The following is a 6,000-nucleotide window of genomic DNA, read 5'->3' as shown; positions in this document are numbered from 1 at the left end:
AGTGTGGGGCTTCTGAAGTGGAATGCGATTGTGAGCCTTGCGACTTTTCAACCTGTGTTAGTGACGGTGCCAGAAGAACCCGTCACCCAGGACGGGACTGTCGTGGACAGGCCTGAAAGACCCTTTCGGGAGGACACTTGTGTGACCTTACCCCCTACTACAGAACTGGTTAGAACATTACCCAAAACATGTTGTACAGACACTTGTGTTTATTCCACGTTGATGGTTATCATGTGCCTTTTATCCTTATACTTAAGCCTTTGACTTTTATGTATTTTTGTCTTTCGTATTCATGTTTGAAACATTCAATAAACGTGTTCTAGAAAAAAGTATATAAACTCTTGTCTTGTTTGTTTTCGTGTCACAAGTGACATTTCTCACACTATGGCTACCTCTGCTGTCTCTGCTCCCTCTTCCTCTACTGTCAAAGTCATCGACGAACACTTAGATCGTGCCAGTTGGGAGGCTTTGTATCTTCGCCATCCCTTTAACATGCTCATTGCTGGACCTAGCGGTTCTGGCAAAACCGAATTTGTCAAACGTTTGATCGAACATAAACATCATTTGATCGATCGACCACCTCAGCGGATCGTGTGGTGTTATAAAGAGTGGCAATCGGCGTACAGCCTCTTGCGAGAAAGTCAAGGCGATTCCATCGTGTTTGTGGAAGGCATTCCTAAAGAAGACGACAGCATCGTCTCTGACTCCCGTCAAACCCATTTGGTCATTTTCGACGACATGTTAGGAGAAGACGAAGAAGAAATTAAACTGTGGTTTACGCGCAAAGGGCATCACCGTAATGCCAGTGTCGTTTACATCACCCAAAATTTGTTTCAACAAAGTAAAGCCCATCGCACCATCAGTCTCAATGCGCATTACGTGGTCTTGTTTAAAAGCCCTCGAGATAAATCGCAAGTGCAAGTCTTAGCCAAACAGTTAGGAACGCCTTGGCTGACTCAGGCGTACGACGATGCCACTCAAACTCCACACGCCTATTTACTCGTCGATTTGAAACCTACGACCCCCGAGGATTTGCGATTTCGTACCCACTTGTTTCACCACTGGTGCCAAGACGGAGAGCCTGTCCTGTACACGTCTCCGTCCTCGACTTCATTTCACTCCACATAAAAAAATGTATAAAAACCTCAGACCCTTTTTCGTCTGTCTCATTCACAGTGTGAACATGACGTCCCTTCAGTCGCATCTTCACGTCAAATTGATTCGTGCCTTGTATGGCATCAGTCGAGAAAAAAATCCACAAATACGAGCTCGTGTCTTAGAAGCTAGTCTCAAAGAAGTCTTACGATGGTTCACGGTGAAGGCACGTCAAATGCTCCAAGGAATCATTCAGATTCCTCATCAAACCAAACGCTTTTTCGATCGAAACAAAGTCGCTTTGGTCCAACTGGCCGATCCGCGCATCGACACTCAAACCAAAAAACAAATCATTTTGAAACCTGGAGGGAGTGGTACTCTAGGAGGGGTCATCATTCGCTCACTCTTAAGATGGGATCCTAATGCCCCCAAAGTTATCCCCAAGAAAAAAGTCCAACGAAGCCCCAAGAAGAAAAAGAAAAAGACCAGGTCCCCAAGAAGAACTTCTCCAGTGGCGGGACCCTCCTCTTACCAGACACCACCCCGGGAAAAGAAAAGAAGCCCCCAGAAAAAGAAAAGTCCACAGAAGAAAACTAGTCGCAAGAGAGGCACTTCGGCCAGGACGCAACCTTACACTCGCAAACCACGACCTGCCACGGCGGTGACCGCATCTCCGGCAGCCTCACGTTCATCCACTTCTCCGTTGATGACACCAAGAACTGAAGAGTACTTGGAGACGTTGATCACACCAAGAACTTCTCCGTTGATGACCCCAAAAAGAACTTCCCCAGTGGCAGGACCCTCCAATTTAGTGGCAGTGGCTGCTGCTCACAAAGTACCTTCTCCCAAAATCAAAGTCCATGAAAGATCGGGTATGTTACAAAGTTTACTGGATTTGTCCAAGCAAGAACTGGCTCGATTTAGTCCGTTGCGTACCCCTCCACGACGTGTCATGCCTGTCCTCAAACTGATACGCCGTAAAGACAATCAGTGGCGACGCGTTCCAGTATAAAAAAGGCCTGTGACCAAGTCGGGGGTATCAGTGTTTTTTTTGGTGCTCCTGAAGACTCAAAGATGTCACCCTCCAGAAAACCCCAAGGAAAGAAAAGAAAAGGACTACCACCACGTTTAGTCAAACATGGGGACATGTTATCTGTCCTGTCCAAAGCTTCTCCACCTCTACGAAAAAAACTCATTCAATCGGCCTCCAGAGAGGTCATAGATACCGTGTGCGAATGTTGTTTGAACGTTTTGAAAGGCACGATCCCTTTGTCCAAACACCAGAAACAATGCTTAGGCAAACATCGTCACGTTCTTCGCCAAATGGTTCAAAAGAAAATTCCCATTCGTCAAAAGAAGAAGATGTTAGTCCAACGTGGAGTCATTTTGCCTCTCTTGTTAGGCCCCATACTGAAAAGAGTCTTGGGAACCATGTTGGCAGGACTGGTGGGAGCAAGATAAAAAGGACCTCGGAAGTCCCAAGATCTCAGAATCGACCCTTGACAACCCTATGGAAGGACGAAAACTAGCTTTAGTGCCTTACAAACGATGGATGGAATACCATCGTTGGCAAGAACAACGCACCCCGCATTTACCTCCCAATTCCAATTTGGGCGAGATGTCCCAGTTACAACACGAATTGCAGTCCTTAATGGATCGCCAAGATTTGTCCGAAACAGAAAAATCGCAAAAGTACGGTCAACTCTTGGAACGACTGCAACTCTTTCACCAGAAGGCTTTAGACGAAACAGCTCTACCCACTCTGAAAGATTTTAAGACCTTGATGAAAAGTCCAGCACCGTCACCAGTACCAGTACCAGTCCCACCACTACCAGTGACCAAGACAGAAAAAGGAGAAGAAGAAGAAGAAGGGTTTTAAACTCAACCAGAAAAAGTACGCAAGTTAACAACACCACCTACCTCCAGAATTGGATGGATTAAAAAGATGATGGCCACCCCTTCTTCATCGCAAGAGAAAAAGAAAGTGAAGACAGAAGTGAAGACAGAAGTGAAACAAGAACCGATATCCCCCGCTCAGATATCCTCCTCTTCAACACCTATTGCCGGTCGCACACGCAAAGCATTGCAATCCAAGAAAGTACCCCAAGAGAAAAAGAGTAGCATCCTCCAAGAGTGAGTGTCTTATTAACACACAAACACAAAAAGAAATGGAAAAAGCTTTAGCCAGCATTTACTACGATCCCTCTCATCCTGCAGGTTACGCAGGAGTTCAAAAATTGTATCGTGCTGCCAAAACGCGACTGAAAAGTCTCCGTTTACCTCAAGTGCAACGATGGTTACAAGAACAAGCTACCTACACTTTACACAAACCCATTCGACGCAAGCTTGCCAGAAGTCGCACCCGAGTGGAAGGCATCGATCATCAATGGCAAGCCGATTTAGCCGATGTCTCTCATTTGGCCAGCTACAATCGTGGCTACAAATATTTGTTTTGTGTCATCGACGTCTTTTCCAAATTTGCCTGGGTCGTGCCCTTGACTTCCAAATCGAGCAGCGAGTTAGTGCGAGCCCTGCAACGGATGTTGAAACAAAGCGGTCGTCACCCTCTTCGATGGCAAACGGACAAAGGCACCGAATTTCTAAACCAAGCTTTCCAAAAAGAATTAAAGAAACGTGACATTCATTTTTTTACCACCGAGAATCCCGAAACCAAAGCCAGCATCGTGGAACGTTTTCAACGCACTTTGAAAGAACGCATGTGGAAATATTTTACGCATCACCACACTCTGAAGTACATCGACATCTTACCGCACCTGGTGCAAGCGTACAACCAATCTTACCATCGAAGCATCGGACGTGCCCCGCAAGACGTGACTCCCGACAACGAAGGGTTGGTGTTTGAGCGTCTGTTTGGTACGTCCCCGACGAGGGCTGCCCCCAAGAAAAGTGGAGAGTTGGCCGTAGGAGATTGGGTGCGCATTGGCAAAACCAAACGCACTTTCGACAAAGGTTACTTACCTAACTGGACCACCGAATTGTTTCGCGTCACTGGACGAGTGCATGGCCGTCATCCTGCCGTCTATAAATTAGAAGACATGAACGGAGAAGTGCTCAAAGGAACGTTTTATTTGCCCGAGTTACAACGTGTGACCAAAAAAGAAGACGACGTGTACGACATCGAAAGCATTCTCGAACACAGAACCCGTAAAGTGGGCAAACGGCGTGTCAAAGAAGTCAAAGTACGTTGGAAAGGATATCCGCCCAGTTTTGATTCTTGGATCGACGCTTCGCAAGTCATCGACTATAAAAAGAAGTGACCATCATGCCCTTTCACACAGACGCAGCTACGTCGACCACTCCTCCTTCACCTAGTTCTTCTGTACGAGATTTACAAAAACAACCCTTGTGGGTGTGGTGTGGAGAACGTGTGCCTAAAACGCAAATCGTCTTTTTCTGCCAAATCTTCGTGGTGTATTGTGTCATCGGGGCAGCCATTGCCAATTTGAGTTTGCAACAAGGAGACAAACAATTGTGGACCATTTTATTGAGCAGTTGCATCGGTTACCTGCTTCCCAATCCCTCCCTGAAATTCTCCTCGAACGGGAACCACGGGAACCTTGTATCCAGTGCCAGTGCCAGTCACCACTCCAACAACAACCACAACCAGAACCCCATTTTGGGCGGAGACACGTCTCTGACATCCACTAACCCCTCGGACAGCCACAGAACTCTGGAATTATGAGTCACGAAAACCAATTTTACTTAACCTTACCCAGTGACAGTTCCATGGAGGTGTTTCCGCACAACACGTTGTGCTGTTACACGGCTAAATTACCTCAAGCCATCCAGTTAGATCACGAAGCCCATTGGGAAGTGGCTTTAGTAGAAATGATTCACCCTACACATATCCAAAACATCACCGAAAAGCGAAACACTTTTGAGGTCGAAATCATGAACCAAAGATTACAAGAAGCCATGAATGACATCGGGTTTTCAGGGGACACAAGACCATCCAACAATTCACCCTTCAATATCTACACCTTGAAAATTCCGGCAGGGTTTTATTTTATTTTAGTGGCCAACATTTGGTGGGCACCATTACTTCCAGGTTCGAGTTCGCCTTTGGCAAAGCCCTGAACAGATTCAAAAACGTGTCACCCTGGAGTACCATAAAGTGGCTCGTCGCTTACTGATGAAATTTCAGGATACCCAAACGTTGTCCATCAGTTTTAATCGTGACTTGTTTGATATTTTAGGTGGAGACACAAAAATGGCTCCACATTTTAAACCGAAGATCAACAGCAATACGGAATTTTACAAGTTTTTTCGATTCCCTGTAGAACTGAACCAAGGACTGAATTTGATGTTCGTGTACTCCGATGTGGTGGAGTATAACGTGGTGGGACACACCTCTGTACCGTTACTGCGTGTCATTCCTTTCAAAGTGGATAGTACCACGACCAGTGACCAGGAAGGTGGAAACACCTATCACGTCCACCGGGAATTTGTGCATCCTCATTATTTGCCTGTCAGCAAGTCGTATTTGGACACGGTCAACATTACTATAAAAGGAGATTTGGGACAAAATATTCCATTCACCAAAGGAAAAGTCACGGTGAAACTCCATTTTCGAAAACGGTTCTGTCACGACTCGTAAGTCATGTATCCAGTGTATCGAGGGGTTGCACGACAGCGAGGACACGGTTTAGGAGATATGTTAAAATCGGCCTTTCGTTCGGTGGCCCCGGTGTTGAAACCGATAGTGGCACGCCTTGAAAGATGCGGCACTGACACAAGGCAAAGAATTTCTCCAAAATGTCATCATCGACAAACAAAACCCTAAAGAAGCCTTCATGAGGGCAGGCAAAAATGTCTTGCTGCAAACGGGTAAAGACCTTTTGGGCCGACAAGACACACCTATAAATGCCCTGCACGCTACCGAGT

The sequence above is a fragment of the Sinohyriopsis cumingii genome, chromosome 4, assembly GCF_028554795.1.
Source record: "Sinohyriopsis cumingii isolate HCF-2022 chromosome 4, ASM2855479v2, whole genome shotgun sequence".
Lineage (NCBI taxonomy): Eukaryota > Metazoa > Mollusca > Bivalvia > Unionida > Unionidae > Sinohyriopsis > Sinohyriopsis cumingii.
This window is presented reverse-complemented; position numbering follows the sequence as displayed.